Below are 25,526 nucleotides of genomic sequence, written 5' to 3' on the forward strand. Positions count from 1 at the left end.
GCAGAGGTGCCAGATAGCCAATTCCCTGGTGATAACATACTATATAAGATTCCCTCTCAGCAGACTGGAGTGAAATTCTCCTGCTGGCTTTGGAGACATAAGCTGCCATGTTGTGACAGCCCTGCCACTCCTCCTGAGAGGACGTGGCAAGGAACTGCAGAGGCCTCTAGGAAGTGAGAGTGACCTCTTGACGTCAAGGAAGAGGCATCTCAGTCCTACAACCACAAGGAACTGAACTCTGCCAAAAGCCACGTGCATTTGGAAGAGAGCCCCAAGCTCAAGAAAGCCATGTACCCCACTGGCACTCTGAATCCAGCCTTGCGAGTCATTGAGCAGAGGACCCAGTTAAGCTGTGCCAAACTCCTGACCCTACACAGATTGTGAGCTCATGAAATTACACTGAGTTAAGCTAAATTTGTGGTCGTTTGTTACACAGCAATACATAACTAATATGGCATGCTGTGAAATGGGGAATACGATTACCTCCACTGCCTGCCCCTGAGGTAAAAGGGTAAATAAAATTAAATGTATATTAGTATCACATTAAACATTGTTCTTTAAATTGCCTTTAGTAATTGAGTTACTCTGACTTCAAACTCCTTCTATGGAACCCATTTTCCAACCCTTTAATCATCTTGGATATACCTCCCTGGACTCCTTCCTACATCTCTGTGCTCTTTTTAGAATGTGTGGCCAAAGCTGGGTTCAGAATTCCAATAAATGCAGGATACGGGAGGACTTCCTGGCCTCACAGCCTTCGTAATGTCTTCCCAGAATCGTGCTGACTCATCTGGGGGACAGTCACCACAGCCATCATCCCTCCTTCAACTTGCGGGGATGCCTGATCCACACTTCTTTATTCTGCCTCTAGGTGGCTTTTGCACAAGTTTTGTTAGGGCTCTTCTCTGGGGGCTTGGGGTCATTATTTAAACTAAGTAGCATTTATTGAGGACCTACTATGTGCCAGGAACTGAGCCAGACCCTTCACTTGTATTAATTCATTTGGTCCTTAGAGTGACAACAGCACAAGAGGTAATGAATCACCATGAATCACCTGGGGCCCATGTCAACACTTTATAGATGAAGAAACTGAGGCTCAGAGAGTTGTGGAATGTCTGTGGTCACACAGCCTGGGAGTGACAGAGCCAGGATTTGAACCCACATTTCTCTGACTCCAAAACCTACGTCCTTCCTACTCTATGTGGAAACAATTGTTTTTGTTCATAAAACAGTAGAACTTAATTTCACCCTTTCTTGAATACCATTTTCTCCAGTTGTTCAAAGTTCTTTGAATTCTGTCTTCGAGGATATTCATCCTCCTCGTATATATTATCTGCATGTTTAGGTAAGTAAGCATATTCTCAAATCCTTCACCCAGGTTGTCAACAAGGACGTGAAGTCAAACAGTTCCCCGGAGTTTCTGGAGAGTCATTTACCACCTGGTTGAGATTCTCAAACCACTTGTTTACTCACCTATCCGTCACTTGGTAGTAGTTACTGACCACTTACTACACCTGCCCTTGGATGTGTCAGGGGTAGCCCTCAGCTGCAAGAATCCTGAAGTCAAATTGAGCAATGCAGTCCAGTTAGAACCACACTTGCCCACAGAGTCAATGACAGTGACAAGAAAATATGCTCACTGTATCACTGTCAACAATAGTAAAACCCTCTACCTATGTTCATAGCAGCACTATTTACAATAGCCAAGACATGGAAACAAACTAAATGTCCATCAACAGATGAATGGATAAAGAAGATGTGGTACATATATACGGTGGAATACTCAGCCATAAAGAAGAATGAAATAATGCCATCTGCAGCAACATGGATGCAACCAGAGATTATCATACTAAGTGAAATAAATCAGAAAGAGAAAGACAAATACCATATGGTTGCCGAGGGGGAGGGGTTGGGGGATGGATGGAGTGGGAGGTTGGGGTGAGCAGATGTAAGCTGTTACATATAGGATGGATAAACAAGATCCTACTGTATAGCACAGAGAACTATATTCAATATCCTATGATAAACCAAAATGTAAAAGAATATTAAAAAAAAGATTGTATATATATGCATAACTGAACACTTTGCTGTACAGCAGTAATTAATACAACACTGTAAATCAACTATACTTCAAAAAAATTATAACAATAATAAACCCTCTAAGTATCATACCAGTAAACTATGATTTGCCTACTTAATGGGGTGTTAGACAGTCATTGTTACATATATTTGTAAACATGGGAAAAATTATCAAGTAATGTTAAGGCTACAGCATTATCTACATGGTGTGTTTACAGGCAACCCCCATTGTAAGATGTAATTAATATTGGAAATGGTCAAAAGTGAAATTCTAAGGCAAAAATGTTAGAGGCAGACCATGAAAATATAAAATAAAACACACAACATAAATAAATGCCTTTACAAACACTGAATATATAAAAGCCAATGTGGTGTAAAAACTGTGTAGTAGATAAAACTTTGGTGAGATCAGATGTTTAGGTGGGCTGGACTAACTGAGACTTAACATATCATCTCAATAAAATGTGGACCAAAGACGTCTTCCTCTCCAGGCCAATTTTCCTGAAGTGAGTAGAAGCATTCTTCAGCCTTCCAAAGACCTTCCATTTGGATTCACTGCATTCAAAGTTAGCATCAGCTATCTCTAAAATTATAATGGCTGGTTCCACGGACCATACTGTGAGTAATAAAGTTCTCTGTAAGACATAGTCTTTGGCCTTAATATTGTAATAATGATAACACCACCAGTTACAATAATAATGAGGTCTTCTCCGATCATACTTTTAAAATCACAATATCCTCAGCTCTTAACCCTTTACACAAGGAATTGTGCTGTGTTTCCCCATAACACTTATTGCCATCTGTCACACCATCATTTCTCCGGGCATCTAAGATGTCGTTTTCTGTGAGACACACCATTAGTTTATGTCCCACTAAAAATGAAAATAAATGTGGCCAATTAAATGACATGATTCCTTAACAACAGTCCTGAATCCATTATAAAGTCAGTGCCACCAACGTCTCAATGTTTTAAATTTTCTTTCATCTTTCCAAGGAGGTTTGGCTGTCTCTCTTGTCTCTCTTTGTCTCTCTCTTGTCTCTCTGGTGCTGATGGGCTAACGGCAGGAGATCCTTCTACCATTATTTCAATAATCAAACACAATACATTTGCATTTTCCTTGCTGAGGGCCTATTAGGCACGTGAGTGTTGCTTTACAATAAAAAATGGAATGATGATTATCACTCTGATAACGAACATGTTTGCTTCAGTAACATCAAAAAAGCCCTGCTGTTCTATTCTTATCCCCTTTTGCATACATAATAGCAATGCGGAATCAGAGTGTAGTGTTAAAGACATTTGAAATGGAAATTAACACATGTAGTTCCAACAGTGCACATAATTCGGCAGAAGTGAGAGCTGTATGAATGGGTCTAATGATGTTTACACATGGACATGCCATGACAACCACAGCACAACGATGCCTCTCAAGAGCAAGCACGGAATCGCAGCTCTATCGGCTGCAAATGTACCTCAGTCCCAAACTTGTTAAAATGGAGAGGGGGTTGTATTTTAGAGTTCAAGAAATAAGGCATTTACTCTACCTGTTTTCATCCGCTGCCCCACAACTAGAATGAAGGTTCCTTGAGGGCAGGAATGTTTCTCTCTCCTGTTCTCTGCTCTATTTTCAAAGCCAGAACAATGTGTGAAACAGATCAATCAATCAGTAGGTATTTGCTGAATGAATGGCTCCGTTCTGCCCCGGACTTGGCCCAATCAGAACTGTGGCTCCACAGGTTGTATTCTGCAGACAATCCTAAATCCACGTTTTGCTTCTTATTGTGCAAATCTTATTTACAATAATTTGGCACATAGATACTTCATTAATCAGGTGTCTGTCACATGCAAAACATGCCAACATAAAAACTTTAACCTGCATATAAAACTTGAATTATTTTTTAAAGGATTCATTTGCATCTCAAACCCAATCAGCAACTACCATCTGTTGAATGCAGCGGCCATTACATTCAGGATGCTATGCTGGGTTCTCAGGGCGAAAAAAGGCAGGTCAGAGAGTTCAAATGTGTTTGTAAAAGGACGAGGACTCAGACTTTTCCTGTTAATTAAGTGCTCACCGAAGTCAGGAGTGACCATAACTATTGTCCTTGCTTTTCTATCCAGGCTCGCACCCTGGAAAAGGGACCCTGCAGCAACCGTTGAAGGTGATGTCCAATACTAACCAGACTCGGCTGTCATTTCTAGAACCATCCTCTTCTTTAAAAAACTTCAGATCCATTCCACTGGAATCAAGTTCCAGTCCCTTCCATTCTCCATCCTACATTTTGCCTTCTTCATTTGCATTTCCAAATTACAAAAATGACACATGCTTGGGCCTCTATAATTAATTATTTCAAAATAAAAAGTGAAACTCATTGAATTAAAATTTTAAAATTCAACGAGCAGACAAATTTAAACTGAAAGTTTCCCATCCATCTCTCAGAGAAAAACACTGTTTACAGTTTATTACGTGCCTTACCAGACTTTTTTCTCCATTTATACCTAGATTGCATATGTATAAATTCTGCTTTTAAACAACAAGGTCCTATCGTATAGCACAGGGAACTATATTCAATATCCTGTCATAAACCATTATGGAAGAGAATCTGAAAAATATATAATATGTAACTACAATATTATATATATTATATTATATAATATGTATAACTGGATATATTATATATAATGTATAATTATATAATTATATTATATATAACTGAATCACTTTGATGTATACCAGAAACTAACACAATATTGTAAATCAACAATATTTCAATTAAAAAAAATTCTGCTTTTATAAAAGTGGAATTGTTCTATAACACTATTGTGGAGTAAACCTTCTCCATTTATTGAGGACATTGCATCCGTATCCATGCCTATATCCACATCTATACTGTATCTATCTCTATCTGCAGCCAGAGCTAGAGCTACCTCATTCTTTTTAAAAATCGTATAGTGTTCTAGTGCTTGAATGTGCTCTGAATTTATTCAAACAAATATTTCCTGTGAGTCATTTCCATATGAGGGAATAAACACACACACAGAAATTTTGCCTCTTGTGAGTATTTCTGTAGGATAAATTACTAGAAGTAGAATTTCTAGGCAAAAATGAGGTGTGCGTTTTTAAGCTGATGATACTGATACATTGCCCTCCAGCAAAAGTGCACCAATATCCATCCATTCCTTCATACACATTCATATATTAGTTGAGCACCTTCTATAGGCTGGTCTCTCTTCTAGGTGTTGGGAATATAGCTGTGAACAAAACCAAGTTTCTGTCCTCATGGAGCTTACAGTCCAGAGAAGGAAGTTAGACAATCAACAGATACAAAAGCTACAATGTGTCACATGACAACAGGAGCTATGGGAACATTATAGCTGGATAAGGGAGGGAGAGTAGCAGTCTGAGCGGGATGAAGTAGTCAGGGAACCGCCTTGAGAGGTAAAGGAAGTGAGGGGGCAATCCACATAGATGTGGTGGGGGGAGAATATTCCAGACCGAGGGCATAACACTCCCACCAAAAACATGAGTCTCTCTGTTTACCCAAACTCTCACCAATATGGCCATTTCCTCTCTCTCTCTCTGTCATCTCTCTCCCTCCTGTCCCCCTCGCCACCCCCTCACTCCTCAACAGTCTGAAGTCAAATCGATATGTATTTTTTGAAAAGAAACATCTTTTCCCATGTTTACTGATCACATATGATTCTCTTTTTGTGAATGGCCTGCTGTATAACCTTTGTCTATTTCTCTCTAGTGCTGTTTAACTTTTCCTTACAGATTTGTAAGAGTGCTTATATTTCATTTTAAGGATATTAAGACTTTGTCAAGTAGGGGGCAAATATTTCCCCGATTTGCAATTTTTCTTCTAACGATTCATATCTTTTTCCATAGAGAAGTTTAAAGGTCGTATGTAATTAAATCTGTTTATAATTTTCAATTTCATGGCTTTTAGAATGGCCCTCCCAAACCAAATTATATGAACACTTTCCAAATTTGGGGGTACTTCTGTGTTTTAATATGTTTAAGACTGGGATTTGGGTGGGGGAAGGTAGGGGATCTATGTTATGAGGTGGGAAATCTCACTTTCCCCCCCCCCAATGAGACCCCAAGTATTCTAGCATCATTTATGGAACAATAATTTGGTAGTTCAAACTGTGAAGTCTGAAGCTGGACTGTCTCAGCTAGAAAATGGCTCCACTCCTCACTGGCTTGGGGACTTCAGGGATGTCACTTAATCTCTGTGTCTCAGAATTCTCCATGCAGAATGAGGATGGTACCAGTGTCTGCTTCTTAGGGCTAAGTGAGAGGACGTGTAAAGCATCTAGTACAGCGCACAATCGTTTCTCCACTGACTATGGATGCCATTGGTATCAGTTCCTAAATTCCCACAAGCCCATTAGGACCTCTCTCTCTTTGGTCCCTTTCTCAGCCAGTACCTGGCTATTTTAATCGCTATTGCCTTGTGGGTTTGGTTAGGGGTGAAGCATTGTTTTGATATCTGAAATTACAAATGCCCCTTCTTTAATTTCCTTTTTCAAACTTTCTTAGCTATGTTGTATCTTACCTTGTTATTTCCCGTAATTTTATCAGTTTTGATTGGAACTGCATCCCATTTGAAGGTGAATATGGGGAAATCGTCACTTTTGTTCTACCGATTCTCCCCATCCAGGAGCAGAGTGTGTGTCTCCATTCACTCTCTCCTTCTGTGTCCCCAGGAACATCATGGAACATCTGCACAAGGGTTCCTCGAGTTACCTATCTGATTTATCCCCAGGTATTTTGGAGGTCCAGATCCTGTTGTAAGTGAGATCTTTTCCATTATATTTTGTGACCGGGATGCTGTCAGTACATTGGAAAGCTACTGAGCGTAATTTTACACCTCATTGCCACTCTAGGTTCCCATGTTGTTTCTATTCATCTGACTCCTTTTTCCTTTGCTAACGCCTTAGGAGTCCATAACAATTTAGAGTTTGCAAAAGATTTCCAAATACATTGTCTCATTAATTCTCACAATAACCCCAAGCGGTCAGCAAAGCACGATTTTCTTTTCCTTACATTGTACAAATGTGAAAGGCGAGGGCTCAGAGAAGGAACATAACCTGCCCAGGGTCCTCGTCCTGGTGGCTGATGGATGGAAGCAGAACGTGAACTCAGGACCCCCTGACTCCAAAGCCTCACTCCTTCTGCTGCCCCCCGTTCATTAGTACTTTGTCATTCTGCTGTTACCCAACAGTTTCTCGTGTCCACAAGCTTTCTTTCTGCCCCTCAAACATGCCACGTTCACTCCCACTTCAGGGAGTCTCCCCCACTTAGCATGTGAGCCCATGAGGGGGAGACCCGGTCTGATTATTTCACCGCTTTGCACAACGCCTGGAGCAGCACCCAGACAGGGCCAGCTTCGGGGTGTGTGATCTTTGCAGCCACATGGGCCCCATGCTCAGAAGGGACCCTGCAGTGGGTTCAACCTGCTGTCACCCTCCTAATGTTCTTAATAATTTTAACTTTGCCTTTAGGATTTGTAAGTGAAGCCCAGTGGGACAACGGAGCAGGTGCCCAGGCAGAGGAGATGCCCGCAGTATGTGTTCTCCCCACGCCTCGCACAGAGGATTCAAACTGCCCCATGAGCACAGAATTGTTCCAAAATCGCTTTGGGTGGGCTATAGCTAATACTGTATTGTATACTGAAAATTTGCTAAGAGAGTAGATCTTAAATGTTCCCACCAGAAAAAGCAAAAAAGGTAACTATGTGAGGTGATGGACGTGTTAACGAACTTATTGTGATCATTTCATAGTGTAAACCTACATCAACTCATCACACTGTACACTTCAAATATGTACAGTTTTCTTTGTCAATTATACTTCAGTGAAGCTGGGGGATGGGTGACTAGCTTCAAACACAGAAAGAAGACAATGATGTCTTAAGAAACATCAACACCAAGGAATCCTATCACACCCCTTCTTAATGAACGTGGTAACTCACATATTAGCCAACCGGTGACTAAAAACGATGCCACGGAAGGAAAGTGAAAAATAGGACAACCCATTGTTCTTTTGCCTTTCAGGCCTTCCTTACTCATCAGTTAGGAAAAAAAAAGAGCGTTTTGGGAGGATGTGCACATATCCAGAAGTGAAATAAAAGCAGTTCAGTTAGTTTTGTCCACTCTCCTGGCAAGAATGAAATATCTATTCCTGGGGCTTCCCTGGTAGCGCAGTAGTTACGAATCCTCCTGCCAATGCAGGGGACATAGGTTCGAGCCCTGGTCCGGGAAGATCCCACATGCCGCGGAGCAGCTAAACCCGTGCACCACAACTACTGAGCCTATGCTCTAGAGCCCGTGAGCCACAACTACTGAGCCCATGTGCCACAACTACTGAGCCTGTGCTCTAGAGCCTGTGCTCCGCAACAAGAGAAGCCACCGCAACGAGAAGCCCGCGCACTGCAACAAAGAGTAGCCCCCGCTCACCAAAACTAGAGGAAGCCCGCACACAGCAACGAAGACCCAATGCAGCCAAAAATAAAAATAAATAAAATAAATAAACTAAAAAAAAAATCTATTCCTGCATAAGCTATAAATGCAAATTGTGTAATTTCGGTGATTCCACATATGAGTTAAATGCTTATATTTGCATTCTAAACAGCCTTGCGTGATATAAAGATGAACCATAAAACTTGTGCTAATTTAAAATTTAATTTTGCTTTACTTAGAACAACATTCAACAGCAAGTACAAAACACTATGACAAGTCGAGAGAGACCACAGAAAAAAGCTTTATATTTTAGTACCTTTAATGCCACTTTTTTCCTGCTTTTTGAACCAGGGCCTTACATTTTTTATTTCACATTGGATCCTGCAAATTACATAGGAAAGTGACAAAGCGCTGCATCAGGGGTAGCTGGTGCAGGTAGGGCGAACCTGTGCTCTTCAAGCATCTCTGAGATGCATGACCATTACCCCAGCTCCACGCCTACTGCCTGTGCACCAGTCCTCATGGGGCCGGATCTGCTCTAACAAGAATCTCCTCCGTCGTTGCCCTTCTCCTCGCAAATTCCTGTAGGCAAATAGGAGCTCCCTCCAGTGCTCCAGGACTTAGGACACCTTCCCAAGGTTGGCTGCTACCAAGACCAGCCCCTTCTCTAAATTCCCTGTGCCTGGAGCTCTTTACCCGCCTCCTATCTCAGACACATCCCTCTGCAAACTGCTCTGAGACAGGGATGGTTCCTGTGCATTTTCCAAAAGTCATGACTAAAAGCCGCAGGGTGATATCTGCCAGGTTCACTGAGGAGCCCGGAGAGGACCCATGGGTGTCGCACTTTCGGCCATCTGCATCTCTAACTACAGTCCCTGTTATCAGTTGGCTTTCTGGCTGGGAAGCGCTCAGCAGCTGATAGTGGCTTACCTTCACTGAAAAGACTAAAGTAAAGCGTCCACGCCCAGCCTCTTCACTGGGTGGTTTTTCCCCTCCTGGGCGCAGAGGGGCGCCAGTTCCCACCACCCCCTCGTTCTCTCACCCAGCACTGCGCAGCAATGTGCTTTGTATTCTTTCTCTCCTCTACGAATTGCGGCGCTATTTTGTTATGCGCCTAATGAGCCAGGCTCCTTTCCCCTTCCCCTGGCATTCCGGTTTGCCCTTGAACTCAGCATCAAGCTCTGGGGTTAGCCAACGTGGGTATCTTGCTACCCTCCTACCCGTCCTCCTGCACTCCCATCCTGAGGACCACAGGCCCGCACACACGCGCGCGCGTGGCTGCACGTGCCCGAGGTTTCGTGTTGGTCACAGCTGTCGCGAGCTGCTGGCTGCTCGGCCCCTCTACACACATCATGTCATTTAACCCTGTGAGGGGAGAATTATCATCCCCATGTCACAAAGACCAACCTGAGGCACAGACAAGGTAGGAAGTGATGGTTTCTCATGAGTGACGGGCCCTCTAACCCCGAAGTCTGCGCTCCTCCCACCCGGCGCCGTTCCGCGCGTGTGGGGCAGACACGGATTGAGCATCCTCTGTGCGCCAGGCCCACGACCTCATTAACAGCATCTCCGCAATCATCACGTGTTCTCCACTCTTTACCTAGTGGCGTCTACGAGCTACAGATTGAAGAATTTCTCTCTCTCTGGTTAGATTTTCCCTTCCATCCTATATTTTAAGTGAATCATCTCCAGCACATTCCCAGACCCGGAAGTACATCAGGATCACTCAGGAAGATCCTCCCACCCCAAAAGTGGTCCCTGGAACCTCAGACCTACCGACTGGGGACCTCTGGTGGTGAGCCCAGGAATCTGCATTTTAAAGCACATCCGTGACACTGTCAGAGCCAGGGCATTTGGGAACCCCTGAATCCTTTACCTTTATTGGTGTTACCGAAACTTCATTGTGCACAGGAATCATCTGGGATCTTATAGAAATGCAGGTTCTGATTCAGCAGGTCTGGGGCAGAGCCTGAGATTTTCTATTTCTATACCTTCTCCCAGGTGATGCTGATAAGGCAGGTCCGAGGGCCACACATAGAGCTCTAAGGGTTTAGGTCAGTGGTTCTCAGCCCCGGATAAACATCAGCATCATCTGGGGAGTTTTTTAAGCTAAGCTTCCCGGGCCCCACCCCCAGGAATCATGTAACTGGCCTAGAATCAAATCAGAGTCCCTCAGGTCAATGATTTATTGGAGCTGACTTGCACTGGTTTGCAAAAGCCTACTGTTAAGTTTTCAGGAATTTGGTGAGCAAGTTGGTAAATGGAGCCACTATGAACCATTAAATTATATAAACTTAAATACATTATATTAAAAACAAAGATAATAAATACTCAAAACACATCACTTCATAATTATTTTAGTACATTTAACTACTTTTGTGCTCTTGGGGTGATTTATATCTATTGTAACTGTATGATGGAAATACCGTGTAACAGTATGCTACTGCGTATTTCTTCCCAATGTTCAATGATATCAGCCATGGTAGGAATATTTACACCTCTGAAATCTTCAAATGTTACAAATTGAGCTTTAGTTTCTCAGAAAACTGGCTGTGAAACATTTGCCAGTGCACCTGCAGCCCTCAAATACCTGCATGCACCGGAATCCCCTGGGGGGCCTTGATAAATGCAGACAGCTGGAGACTCCTCTTAAGACTTCCTGAACCAACTCTCTGGGTGTGGGACTTGAAGAGCTGGGAATTTTTTTCAACTAGAGACCCAGGCAATTTCTTACCTACAATGAAGTTGCCTTAAAATATTGATTAAGTCTTCCTACTTAGCAAAACTCAAATCGGATGCACACACTTTCTCACTGGAACCCTTATCTTGTTAAGAAGTTATTTTCAATGCACGTTGAAAAGACTTTGATGTGGGATCCAGTGCATTGCCGTCTCATCCAACTTCTGGACAGAGAGCTTCTCCCCCAGACCCCAGTAGAAAGATCCATCAGGAAACTCAATGGAGGCTTTGTCCCTTAAGTGTGCTGGTTCCTGACCCCACAAACAGAAGCATCAGCCTCTGATTTTTCCTTGGTAAAGATGGTGTGTTGCTCAGAATTTTCCATCCTCAAATGTCCCATCAGGCTTAGGTCCAAATTCAGACCTTTTTGAAATGGTTGAAGAGAATTAAGAGTCAAGAAACTAAATGACTAGGAGGACATAAAGCAAGTTCTGCCCAACTGCATAATCTGAAGCTTTATTTGAAATCTGCCAAGGTTTGCCCAACCCTGGAGTCATGGAACTGGGCAACTACGGTCCTTGTGGGGATTGATTGAACAGCCTATGTTCTAATTAACAGCTATTAAGCTTAATATTTCCCACGCATTAGGTAAGAACTTACATTTAGTTCCTTGCTTGTTCTTCCAGAAACCCTACAAGTATGTATTTCTGTCACCACGTTACAAATGCTGAAATGGTTTAAGAAACTTGTCCAGGTGGGTGACATTCCTCAAGTCTTAATCTCTAACCATGTGTATTAATTTCTTACCCCTGCATAACTAATTACCACAAACTTAATGGCTTAAAACAGCCCCAATTTATTATCTCACAGTGTCCATCCACGTGTCTGGAGTCTAGGAAAGGATTAACTGAGTCCTCTACTCAGGGTCTCCCCAGGCTGAAATCAAGGAAGGTGTGGCTGGAGCTGTAATTCTCATCGGAGTTTCTGCCAAAGCCAAGTACCAAGTACAATATTTACTTAGATTTCCTTTAAGTAAACTCACTTTATAAAAACTCTGTCTGTCCTAAGCAATAATGTCCATAAAAGTCCCAGGTTTGATGGTCAAGTTCTCCTTTGTTCCTAATGATACGTTAAAACAAACATACGGTTATTTTTTAAAGTTTTAAGCGTTCCATCTAAAATCATCTTGTGCACCCATGTACCCACATCACACTTTAGAACGCCTCACTGTACCATATCTGGACTTCTTGACACCACAATCAGCACTAACAGGTCCTGGGCACCTTACAACTAATTTCTCCTGCCAACCAGCCACATCAGAGCTACAGAGCCCAGGCTGCCAGACCTGGGCAAGTGCAGGCCTGGAGACAGGTACATATTTTTTCATATGAAGCCTCCACAGATTTGATACGTACGTTATCAGCACCAGAAATGAATTTCCACAGCATGTCCTAGAGTGTTAGCAGATGTTTTAAGAACCTTAAAAAGTATCTTCCGGGCTTCCCTGGTGGCGCAGTGGTTGAGAGTCCGCCTACAGATGCAGGGGACACGGGTTCGTGCCCCGGTCCGGGAAGATCCCACATGCCGTGGAGCGGCTGGGCCCGTGAGCCATGTCCGCTGAGCCTGCGCGTCCAGAGCCTGTGCTCCACAACAGGAGCGTCCACAACAGTGAGAGGCCCGCGTACCGCAAAAAAAAAAAAAAAAAAAAAAAAAAAAAGTATCTTCCAATACAATATATCATTTAGCCTTCACAAACTATGAGGTAGTTCCTGTCATCCCCATTTTACAGGTGAGGAAAATGAAACTCGGGGAAGTGAGAGGGCAGACTGAAATGCAATTGTAGGTCCTCTGATGCATTCAGCAATGTTTTCTATTGCATCATCACTCTTTCCCAAACAACCTGCTAGTTCTCCCCCAGTGACCATTGTCCTTTCTCTCTTCGTAACAGAGCTCACAAATTTTGTAGCTGAGCACATGGCTACTAGGAATAAAGACTGCATTTCCCGGCTTCCCTTGAAGCTAGGAGTGGCCATGTGACTAAGCACTGGCCAATCGGGATGTGAATGGAAGAGACGTGAGCAACTCCTGGGAAGAGTCCTTCAAGAAAGTGGGTTACCAGTTTTTGCTCTTTCTCCTTTCTGTTGGCTGGAATGCAGCCATGATGGCAGGAGCTTCAACAGCCCTCTTGGACAATGAGGTGACCTTGGGACATGGACGCCATGCCCAGTGAAGCCACAAGCTAGGCGGATCCTCAATCCCTGAGGACTCTTTGGAGCAGAGCTGCCCTACCATCCCTGAACAGCTTCCCTCTGGGCTGTTCCATGATACAGAAGTCAACCTTTACCTTGTTTAAGCCACTGTTATTTAGGTCTCAGTTATTCACAGCCGAACCTTTTCATAACTCATATAAGTCACAGCGAGGAAGGGAAACACTAAGGTTTCAATGTCCCCATTTTACATATCAGGCCCTTCTTTTCTTGGAAACAGAACAGCTGGTCCACAGTGGGGCTGCGGCAGCAGGAGAGGTAGCTGAGTCACGGCCCACAGGTGGTACTTTGTAAACACTCATCCACTTAGGTGGAGCCTGAACCGAGTCCTCGGTACCTGCCACCTACAAGCAATCTGGTGCTGCAGAGCCATTCCTTCTGACAGCTCCCTGTAAGCCAGCTCCTCATCAGGAATTTAAAAAACAAAATCAAAGCAGCCCCACCAAGCATGCCAGGCACTGACAAATAGCAGATCAAAGCCAGCCAGACTGGCAAGACTCTGACGCCTTCTTTCCTGAGCTCTTCAGAGAATGTGGGAAATGGCAGATGATAGTAATAGAGGGGAATCAGAACTTCATTAGCGGGTGGAGGGAAAATGTGCCTAAGCTAAATAATGCCCACCCAGAGATGGCAGGGAAGGAAGGAGTAGGTTTTGGCAGGAACATATTGGACAAGCACAGAAGGTATTGTTGGACAGAGGAAGGAAAGAATTGTCATGTCTTGAAGCATCTCCAATGTTGACCTAACTCTATTGGGTCAGTAGCACTGGTCCAGCCCCTGGAACCCTGCCGTGACATTTTCTTACTTCTTGAATTGTTATTTTGCACATCAATAACAACTGGAGGTGGAATCCTTCCCAGTAGCAGCCGCCTCCAGCCCTAACTCCCCATTGGATTCTCCCCAGGTGGTTTCCAATGGTGCTGCCAATGTGCAATTTCTGGGGTACTGATTTTTACTGCCCCCTTTCCATTAGCTCCAACAAGGGAGACAAGACACTGCTGGCCTGGCAGAAGGAAAAACAATTAATTGGATGTCAGTATCCAGAAATGGAGAAATAATGGCAACTATTACTACTATTTATTTATTGCCTACAACGTGTCAGGCATTGTGCTGGGTGATTTATATCTTTAGTAGTAATGGCTAATATTTATGGAATATTTACTACATGCCAGGCACTATGTTAAACATTTTCACATGTAGTAGCTCATTTAATCCTCTCAAAAACCCTAAGAGGTAGGTACTGTTCTTAGCTCCATGTTACTGATAAGAAAAATGAGGCAAAGCAGTGGGGGGAGTTCTCAAAGTCACATAGGTAAGAAATGGCAAAAGCTAGGATTGACCCAATAGAGAGCACTTCCGGTCACTGGAAGGGTGAAAAACATGAACAAGCACAGAATAAACAGGAGGCTGGGACACTAAGACATGTGCACATTTCCATCACCACCTATTCCCTTACCCAGTCTATCTTTCTCCACAACCTTATCACTATATGATGAATTGTTCATTGTCACATCCTGAATGTCAGTTCCACGACAGCAAAGATTTCCTTCTGATTTCTTTGCTGCCGTATTCCCAGCTCCTAGAACAGTGCTGAGCACATAGGAAATGCTCAGATGATGTTGGAGAAAGGAAGGAAGAAAGGGGGAATTAGAGGGAAAGAGGGGATATACAATAGCACAGAGCATTGCTTAGAGAGAAAGCTGCTGTGAGCAGAGTATCATAGAGGAAAGGAGAGATAGGCAAGTAGGTTAAAGAATAAGGCCCTGGGCCCAGGCTTGGGAAGAACTATAAGAAGAAACTCTGAAAGAGAATTTGATTGGAAACAAAGGCCCACAAAACCATGCTGAGGAGAATACAAAGACATTGACAGTTGGCCTTAGTCTAGGGGAGACAAAAAGGAGTTGGTGGGGGGCGGGCAACAGCCAACTGGAAAACCCATGTTCTCTTCAAGGGAATCATGGGGGAAGGGGTGACCAGGTTTGACTCCAACCAGTTTTTGCCACATAGGAATACAGCCTTCAGACCAGATTTTTGTGAAATAGTCTGACTGCTTCTGCTGGCATCAAATTCCACATGGTTGTTGTTGTCATCATTGTTATTAAATGCTATAGGAATGGGAGTATAGCTTGGTTGGACTAACCCTCCCACATATTAATTATAAAATCGAAACAGTATACTTTAAAAACAACTAGGTGAAATCTCTGAAGAGCAACCAGAAGTCAAAAGTAGAGGAGACTCTGGGGGCTTCCCTTGTGGCACAGTGGTTGAGAGTCCGCCTGCTGATGCAGGGGACACGGGTTCGCGCCCCGGTCCGGGAGGATCCCACATGCCGTGCAGCGGCTGGGCCCGTGAGCCGTGGCCGCTGGGCCTGCGCATCCGGAGCCTGTGCTCCGCAACGGGAGAGGCCACAACAGTGAGAGGCCCGCATACCGCAAAAAAAAAAGTAGAGGAGACTCTACCCTTAAAAGGTAGGAATTGAATATGGGGGATTTGCATACTTGTGGCTTTTGGCCTGAGGGTGCTCACCAACCTGCAGGCAGCTCAGAGTGACAAAAAAGCTGCAGCCTTACTGGCTTGAGGTGTCAAAGGACAGAGTTCAGGACTGGAAAAGCAGTGCAATCTGAAGAACAGAAAGACAAAAGATTGAAAAAAGATGAACAGAACCTCAGAGACCTGTGGAACAACAGACTGTGCCCTAAAATACATATAATTGGAATCCTAGAAATATACTTGAAGAAATAAGCCAAAAACTTCCCATATTTGGTGAAAGACATTAACTTAAAAGTCCATTAAACTCAGCACACCCCCAGACAAGATAAATACAATGAGAACTACACATAGGTACATTACAATCATATTCCTGAGATTCAAACATAAAGAGAAAATCTTGAAAGCAGCCAGAGAGAAACAACATGTTACATATAGAAAAATAATTATATGAGTTATAGCTGATTTCTCATTAGGAACAATAACACCCAAAAGAGAATGGAATAACATCTTTATGATGTTGGAAGGAAAAAAAATCTGTCAACCCACAATTCTTTGTTAAACTATTCTTCAAAAATGAGAACAAAATAGACATTTGAAATAAAGACTGAGAAAATGCATCACCAATAAACTTGTACTACAAGAACTGCTACAGAAAGTTTTTCATGCCCAAGGGAAAGGACACCAAATGGTAATCACTCAAACCTACAAGAAGGAATGTAGATCCCAAAAAGTAATATGTGTTCTAAACTGTCCTGCTAGCATTATCTCATGAAAGATGTGAAAGAGAAACCAGATGAGAAAGGATTATGTGTGCAATCTTGTCCATCAAACAAACCATAGAGGTTCAACCCTCTCTAACATCTGTGAAAGCAGAGGCTTGTTGAGGCCAGGTAGGAGAACTCTACGAGGGGCTTTTCCTCTCCCTTCACTTTCTGATCTCCGCTGAAGACCTATCTGCAATGTCCACAGCCCCTGAGCAGTAGGGGTGAAGCTGGCGTAGGAAGTTTCTCAGCCCCCTGCTGCCTCTGTGCCTGCAAGCACATTGAAAGTCTTTCAAGCCCAAGGCAATGCACTGTGAACCTGGAACCAATAAGAGGTAAACTGTTTGCTCTACAGGAAAAGTCCCAAAGGGTTCAGGAGACCTGAGTTCTGGAATCTTCTAGACTCCCTGAGATGGTTCTTCAGCCTCTCCCTAGGTTCAAAATAAATCAAAAGGGAGAGACCAATTGGGAGAAAAAGAGCAGTCTCAGCCTTGCCTACCATGCTGTGCATTGTGAGGTTCAAAGCTGCAACTGCTCATGGGAAATGTTTGAAGCTCTTTAAAAAACGAAGAGTTATTGTGTGGAAAAGTCCTTCTCTTACACATACTCCACTATTTTCAGGGTGTAAAAATCCAAAGGGAGGCTGAGTTTCAAAAACTTAGGATTGGCAAGAAGGTGGAGAATTTGGAACCCCTGTGCTTTGCTGGTGGGAACGTAAAATGGTGCAGCTGCTATGGAAAACAATATGGTGGTTCTTCAAAAATTTAAAAATAGAACTACCATATGATCCAGCAACTCCACTTCTGGGTATATACCCTAAAGAATTGACAGGACTCAAACATATATCTGTACACCTATGCTCATAGCAGCACTATTCACAATAGCCAAAAGGTAGAAACAACCCAAATGTCCATCAACTGATGAATAGATAAACAAAATGTGGCATATTCATGCAATGGGATATTATTCAGCCTTAAAAAGGAAGGAAACTCTGACATAGTCTACTTACTACATGGATAAACCTTGAAGACATTATGCTAAGTCAACTAAGCCAGATACAAAAGGACTAATAGTGTATGATTCCTCTTAGATGAAATCCCTCGAGTAGTCAAATTCATGAAGACAGAAAGTAGAATACAGGTTACAGAGGCTGTGGAAGGGGTAAAGGGAATTTGTTTCTTGGGTATAGAGTTTCACTTTGGGATAACGAAAAGGTTCTGGAGGTGGATGGTGGTGATGGTGGCATAACTGTGAATGTGCTTAATGCAGTGTACACTTAAGATGCTTAAAATGGTAAATTTTATGTTATGTATATTTTACCATAATAAAAATAAACTTTAAGAAAAAACATTTAGGAGCCCCCAGGACACAGTGAATTTTTTAAGCTGAAATATCTATGGCATGTGGATTCCAGTATCCCAGATCTCAAGGGACTGATTCTGCCAGGGTCAGGTGAGGTTGTTTCCTTGCCCTAGAGCCCCTCACCCAGTGGGTCTCCGGGGCAGGTCCCATTTTGGTGGTTTCCAAAGTGCCCCTTCCCTCCCACACTGTCTCCCCAGGACTGGGCACTTGTAATAATAATATTAATAGTCACTTATGGGGTGGATTCATTTAATCCTCATGACCCCACGAGGTCGGTACCATTGCCTTAATTTTACAGATGAGGAAACCGAGGCACAGAAATGTTCAGTTGCTTGCCGGGTTTCACCAGTGGTTGGGGACCGAGACAGGATGCAAAAACAGACCAGCTGGCTCTAGAGGCATAATCTTTTTTTTTTTTTTTTTTTTTTGCGGTTCGCAGGCCTCTCACTGTTGCGGCCTCTCCCGTTGCGGAGCACAGGCTCCAGACACGCAGGCTCAGCGGCCATGGCTCACGGGCCCAGCCGCTCCGCGGCATGTGGGATCTTCCCGGACCGGGGCATGAACCCGCATCCCCTGCACCGGCAGGCGGACTCCCAACCACTGTGCCACCAGGGAAGCCCGAGGCATATTCTTAATCATAACTCCTGTAGCCATCCTAAGACAAGCCGTGCCTCCTGCTCAGGAGTGAAGGGCCTTCCAAACACAGCTGAGTGTTTTGTTGTTGATTTGTTTGGAGTCTTTGTGAAGTTAGGTCTCATCAGAGAAGCCACGCACCACAAGGACGCTGATGCCGTGGCAGCTCCCTCATACTGCATGCTTTCCACGTCTCAGGAGCCACCTCTTTCGATCCTCACAATTGTGCCAGGTGAGTAGATATTACCCCATTTCACAGACGAGGACAGTGGGAGCTCAGAGTCATTGGCTAACTTGCCTGAGTCTACACCTGAGCTGGGGTTGAAAGCCAGGCGTGGATGACTTAGAATCTCTACCCCTAAACCCAGCAATTCACAGCTGGGGCCTATTTTGCCCCTCAGGGGATGCTAGGCAGTATCTAGAGACATTTTTGGTTGTCTGGACTTAGGGGGGTGCTACTGGCATCTGTGGGTAGAGGTCAGGGATGCAGCTAAACATCCTGCAATGCACAGGACAGACCCCCACGACAAAGAACTCTCCGGCTTCGAATGTCAGCAGTCCTAGGCTGAGAACCCCACCTCAGCTCTAGGCAATGAATAAAAGCAGTGCAGTGGATCTCCGTTTTAGGTTTTAAAAAATTTCCCCAAAGTCTTAAAATACACACCTCGGCACGTTGACCGTGACTGTCTCTGGGTGGTGAGAACGCTGGTGAGTTTTATTTTCTTCTTTTGGCAAAACTGCATTTTCCAAATTATCCTTGATGAATATGCATTAGTCTTGTAATCAAATGAATTTCAGCTTTTTAAAGAAGCCCAGGGGCTCCACGTTGGAGAACCCTTCTGGGTTGCCATTTCGCTATCTGATGCTGAGTTTCAGGAAGATGAGTCAGGGTCGTCTGCTCTGCCAGTTAGCAGAGGCTCACCCTGGGACTTTGCCTCTCTGAACCTGTGTTTCCTCGTTGGTGACGTGGAGACGTAACCTCTTGGGCCGGTGCCACAGTGGTCCATCTAGATACCTGTCCAGGGGCCGGGCACTGTGGAGTTAAGCATTTCACACACATTTGCTCAGTTCAACTCCCCACAAGCTTATGAGATCGGACATTGAACCTCAGGAAGGAGAAGTACTTGCCCGAGATCGTGCACATGTAGGTGGTAAAACTGAGGCTCAAAGCAAAAGATGATGGACTCCCAAAGGCCTGTTCTTGAGTTCCACTCTGTGCAACCCCATTGCTCGGCTCCACGTCAGCCAGCAAGTTAAAAACTCGAGCAATGGCAGCTTCTGGCTGCCAGAAGCAGGAGGCAAGACCGCCCTGGCAAGACAGCTGAACAATCCTCAGGCAGCTGGCGTCCCGGAGCTCCTTGAGCACAAAGGGCTGTGTTGCATCCATCTCGCTGTCTCCTTCAGGCCCAAGGGGATGTGGGACAAACCAGGTCAGTAATCAACATGGGACTGAGTGAGGAAGCTGCCTTCCTTAACCCTCCCAGGCAGGGGATAAAGGCCAAGTTGGGTCAGACCAACCCTCTGCAGAAGCATAGTGGGGCTGTGGACAGACACCTGGGCATCAGGAAAAAAGCCAATCGGGAGGCTCCCAGGAGCCTGGGTGAAGCTCCTCTGACTTTTCTCCGCATCCATCTTGTTCTGTCTTGCGAAGATGTTATCCTGCCCTCATCAGGCTAAGGGGTGAGTTCGGGTGAGCCCAAAAGCACCTGGTGCTCCTCCAAAGGCTGCCAGGCAGCTCCAGCCTGTGACCCCACGGAGGTAGGGCTGCCAAAGGGAGCAGATGTTTTAGTATAAGTATGTTCCAGGCGATACTGGGGATATACTTATACTTTAAACATTATTCGTTGTTTATTTGAAGCTCACATTTAACTGGGCATCCCACATCTTATATGGCAAACCTACATGGAGGAAAAGGGCAAAGGACTGCAGTGCTGGCCCTTATCATGACAACTCTATTCAGACAGGGCCACGGTGACCCCTTTCATATCTGTGCTGGGATCTAAATTCTTTTGGATTTAGCCTCTGCGTCTTTCTTTTTCTCTTTTTTTTTTTTTTGGTACGAGGGCCTCTCACTTGTTGTGGCCTCTCCCGCTGCGGAGCACAGGCTCCGGACGCGCAGGCTCAGCGGCCATGGCTCACGGGCCCAGCCGCTCCGCGTCATATGGGATCTTCCCGGACCGGGGCACGAACCCGTGTCCCCTGCATCGGCAGGCGGACTCTCAACCACTGCGCCACCAGGGAAGCCCTGCATCTTTCTTAAAAGCACATTTTTTTACTTCCTTTTCCTCCCTAATGTCCTCCCTTGGCTCCCCATTAGGTCCCCATAAACTCTTTAGCCACGTCTGTTCTGTGCACTGCTGTAGCCCCAGGGCATGGACATAGAGGGGGGCGGGGAACACCACAGGAATGAGCAGATGCACCGTCTGGGGAGGGTGGCCCCCCGCTATCTCCAGCCTCGTGCCTCTCCCTCCCTCCCTCCCCCGAACATCCTGCTGGGGTCGCACTGAGCTGCTCTCACTCCCCACCATCACCTGCCTCCGAGCCTGACCTCCACTTCCTCTCAACTCCTACTCATTCTTCAAATCTCAGCTTTCCCTTGACCTCCACCCAGGGGTTCCGTAGTAAACAGCATGCCTAACGTTCCTGAGCAGACAGACGATGATGGCGCTGCTCTAAGCAGTCAGGTGTTTGTCAATCCATCGTGGAGTCAGGTGGGTGATCACCTTTTTACACCCAGTAAGGGTGAGGCCAGAATCTCAAGCCATGAGGTCTGGCTCCTGGCCCCCACTTACACCAGCTTCCCTCTTAATCATCTGTATATGGAACTTTCCACCCTGGGTGGTGACTGCCTGTTTACTTGCCTGACCCCTCCCTGCCCACGGGCTCCATAAGGGGAGGGACAGGGTCTTGGTCCCTGCTGAGTCCCCAGCGCCTGCCATAGTATCTGATAATAAGAATTAGAATATAGATCAACATTTACTGAGTGTTTGCTACATTCCAGGCACTTTCAAAATGTTTTATGCGTTTCACTCGATTCCCACGACAATCCCATGAGTTATATAGGTACTATGGTTATCCCCATTTTACAGATAAAGAAACTGAGGCACAGAGAGATTAGGTTAGTAGCTCAAGCCTCACAGCCAGTGGCAGAGTTGGGAGTTAGACTCCAGCCATCCAGCCCAAGCTGTGCATTCATTTTTCTCCATCTGACTTGTTTCACTCAATACCCTCAAGCTTCATCCATCTTATTACAAATGGGGAATACTGTATGATTTCACTCATGTGGAATATAGACAACAAACTAACTAACTAAATAAACAAAATCAAACACGTAGATATAGAGAACAGAGTAGTGGTTACCACAGGGGAAGGGGAAGGGGGAGGGCAAAATGGGTAAAGGGGACAAACTGTACCCATGGTGAGCACACTGTAGGGTATACAGAAGCAGAAATATAACGTGTACACATGAAACCTCCATAATGTTATAAACCAATGTTACCTCAATAAAAAATAAACTTAAAAAAACAACAGTGAAGGGCTTCCCTGGTGGTGCAGTGGTTGAGAGTCCGCCTGCCGATGCAGGGGACACGGATTTGTGCCTCGGTCCGGGAAGATCCCATATGCCGCGGAGCGGCTAGGCCCATGAACTATGGCCGCTGAGCCTGCACGTCCGGAGCCTGTGCTCCGCAACGGGAGAGGCCACAACAGTGAGAGGCCCGCGTACTGCAAAAAAAAAAAAAAACAACAACAGTGAAGTGGCTCTCTCAAGGCCCCGTGGCTTCTTGGTGACAGAGCTGGGATTGGAGTGCTGGCCTGTGCTTCTAATTACCATGCTCACCACCATGATTTCACGGCCCCTTTAAACAAGGGCTTCCATCTATTAACAAGAGATGCTGCAAACTTCTGCAAACAGAACTCTGTACAAGGCATTCCTCAGTGAGGGGAAGTCGCCCCCCTGCTTCTATTTGTGCTGAGAAGCAAACCTCCCTAGGGAGAGGCAGCCCCCCAGTTTCCTCTCCATCCTCAGCTGTATTTTCTACTGGAAGATTCTCTAACAGAACTGATTTACCTCTGTTCATGCTACACTTTGCAAGACAAGGACTCAAGGCAACTGAAAGGGAAGTTTATTCATTGCTTTTTTTTCACTAACTGATGGCCAGTGAACACCTGTGCTGGGTGCTGGGCACCTACAAATTATCAGGACCAGGTCATAGCTCACAGACTGGTGCAGGGAGAGAGTCAAGAAGGCAGGAAAGGGCTTCCCTGGTGGCGCAGTGGTTGAGAGTCGGCCTGCCGAGGCAGGGGACACGGGTTCGTGCCGCAGTCTGGGAAGATCCCACATGCCGCGGAGCGGCTGGGCCCGTGAGCCATGGCCGCTGAGCCTGCACGTCCAGAGCCTGTGCTCCGCAACGGGAGAGGCCACAACAGTGAGAGGCCCGCGTACCGCAAAAAAAAAAAAAGAAGGCAGGAAAATAAACGACTGGGCAGTGAAGCCCAATGGTCTATACCCAGGGAGCTACAGGAGCTCACAGAAGGTACCCCGTCCCACCTGGGGGAAACAGAAGGTAAAACGTAATATGAGCCATGAAGGATGAGAAGGAATCAGCCAGAAGTGAGGTGGGGACAGAGTGACAGCACGTGTGAAGGGGAGGAGGTGGGTGTGAGGGAAGCCCACCCTGAGGACCCAAAACCTCAGCATCCCTGGGGCACGGAGTGGGTGGTAGGGAGAAGGGAAAAGCCAGGGCGGTCAGAGTGAGGACTCGACCCCGAGGGCAATGGGAGACCATGGAAGGCAGGTGCAGAGAGACATTCACTGTCTCCTGCTCACCCCTCCTTTCCCAGCCCCCTGGCAGCTGGCGGGGGCCATGTGTCCACTTCCGGCCAATGTGCTGTGAGCAGAGGAAGTGAGATGTGTCCCTTCCAAGCTGAAGCACCTAAGACCCGGCGCACGGACCTGCAGCCCTCCTACCTGCCGCAGACACGCTGGAGCCATGTGCAGCTAAAAGATGGAGGCACTGGGACATGGAAGGGGCCATTCCACAGGGAGCTGCCCTGGAGAGGCACAAGCCCCACATTGGAATTTGTGTGAGTGAAAAGTAAACAGTTCAGGGGCTTCCCTGGTGGCACAGTGGTTGAGAGTCCGCCTGCCGATACAGGGGACACGGGTTCGTGCCCCGGTTCGGGAAGATCCCACGTGCCGCGGAGCAGCTGGGCCCGTGAGCCATGGCCGCTGAGCCTGCGCATCCGGAGCCTGTGCTCCGCAACGGGAGAGGCCACAACAGTGAGAGGCCCGCGTAACGCAAAAAAAAAAAAAAAAGAAAAAAAGTAAACAGTTCAGCCACTGAGACTCTGAAGCTTGTTTACAGCAGCTGGTGTAGCGAGTCCAGCCTAATTACATGGGTAGGTGGAGAACGAGACACACGGTGACTCACGGTCGGGGAGATGCTTTGGTTGAGCATTGCAGGTATCAGATTAAAGTTGGATCCAAAATATTGAGGTTTGAGTTCATGCCCATTGGATTTCTACCCCAGTCTCTGTTCCACAGGCTGAAATCTCTGTCTTGTACAGAGATTTGTCTGGTTAAGTGGTGGAGTCAAAAGAGGACTGGGGGCTGGGCCGTCTCCAAGGCAGCCGTGACTCAGCACCCCGTGGAGAAGCAGACACGGGGCGGGGGACCATCAGGGGCTTGAGTTCTCACTACACCACCATTGGTTGACCACCCACCCCTGGTCAGCCCCTTTCTCCTCTGCCTCCTGGCACTACGGTTTTCCCGAGGCTCATCTGCAGCCCGGGGTGGGGTATACCCCTATCCTGGCCAGTGAGTTGTATGAGCAGGTGGGTCTCTCCAAGGCTGCTAGAAAGTGGATCTTCTCACACACACACACACAAAAAAAAATCTAGAAACAATAAATGCTGGAGAGGGTGTGGAGAAAAGGGAACACTCTTGCACTGCTGGTGGGAATGTGAATTGGTACAGCCTCTATGGAGAACAGTATGGAGGTTCCTTAAAAAACTACAAATAGAACTACCATATGACCCAGCAATCCCACTACTAGGCATATACCCTGAGAAAACCATAATTCAAAAAGAGACATGTACCGAAATGTTCATTGCAGCCCTATTCACAATAGCCCGGAGGTGGAAACAACCTAAGTGTCCATCATCAGATGAATGGATAAAGAAGATGTGGCACATATATACAATGGAATATTACCCAGTCATAAAAAGAAATGAAATTGAGCTATTTGTAATGAGGTGGATAGACCCAGAGTCTGTCATACAGAGTGAAGTAAGTCAGAAAGAGAAAGACAAATACTGTATGCTAACACACATATATGGAATTTAAGAAAAAAAAAAATGTCATGAAGAACCTAGGGGTAAAACAGGAATAAAGACACAGACCTACTTGAGAATGGACTTGAGGATATGGGGAGGGGGAAGGGTAAGCTGGGACAAAGTGAGAGAGAGGCATGGACATATCTACACTACCAAATGTAAAATAGATAGCTAGTGGGAAGCAGCCGCATAGCACAGGGAGATCAGCTGGGTGCTTTGTGACCTCCTGGAGGGGTGGGATAGGGAGGGTGGGAGGGAGGGAGACGCAAGAGGGAAGGGATATGGGAACAGATGTATATGTATGACTGACTCACTTTGTTATAAAGCAGAAACTAATAAAAAAAAAAAAAAGAAAGTGGATCTTCTCAGATCAAAAGACATCGGCTGACAAAGAGCGAGCATCTCGCCTGACCCTGCTTCCTCCCTAGAAGCAGGTAAAGACGTGTCTGGAGCTTT

Source organism: Mesoplodon bidens (assembly GCF_964165515.1).
Source record: "Mesoplodon bidens genome assembly, chromosome: 15".
Taxonomy (NCBI): domain Eukaryota; kingdom Metazoa; phylum Chordata; class Mammalia; order Artiodactyla; family Ziphiidae; genus Mesoplodon; species Mesoplodon bidens.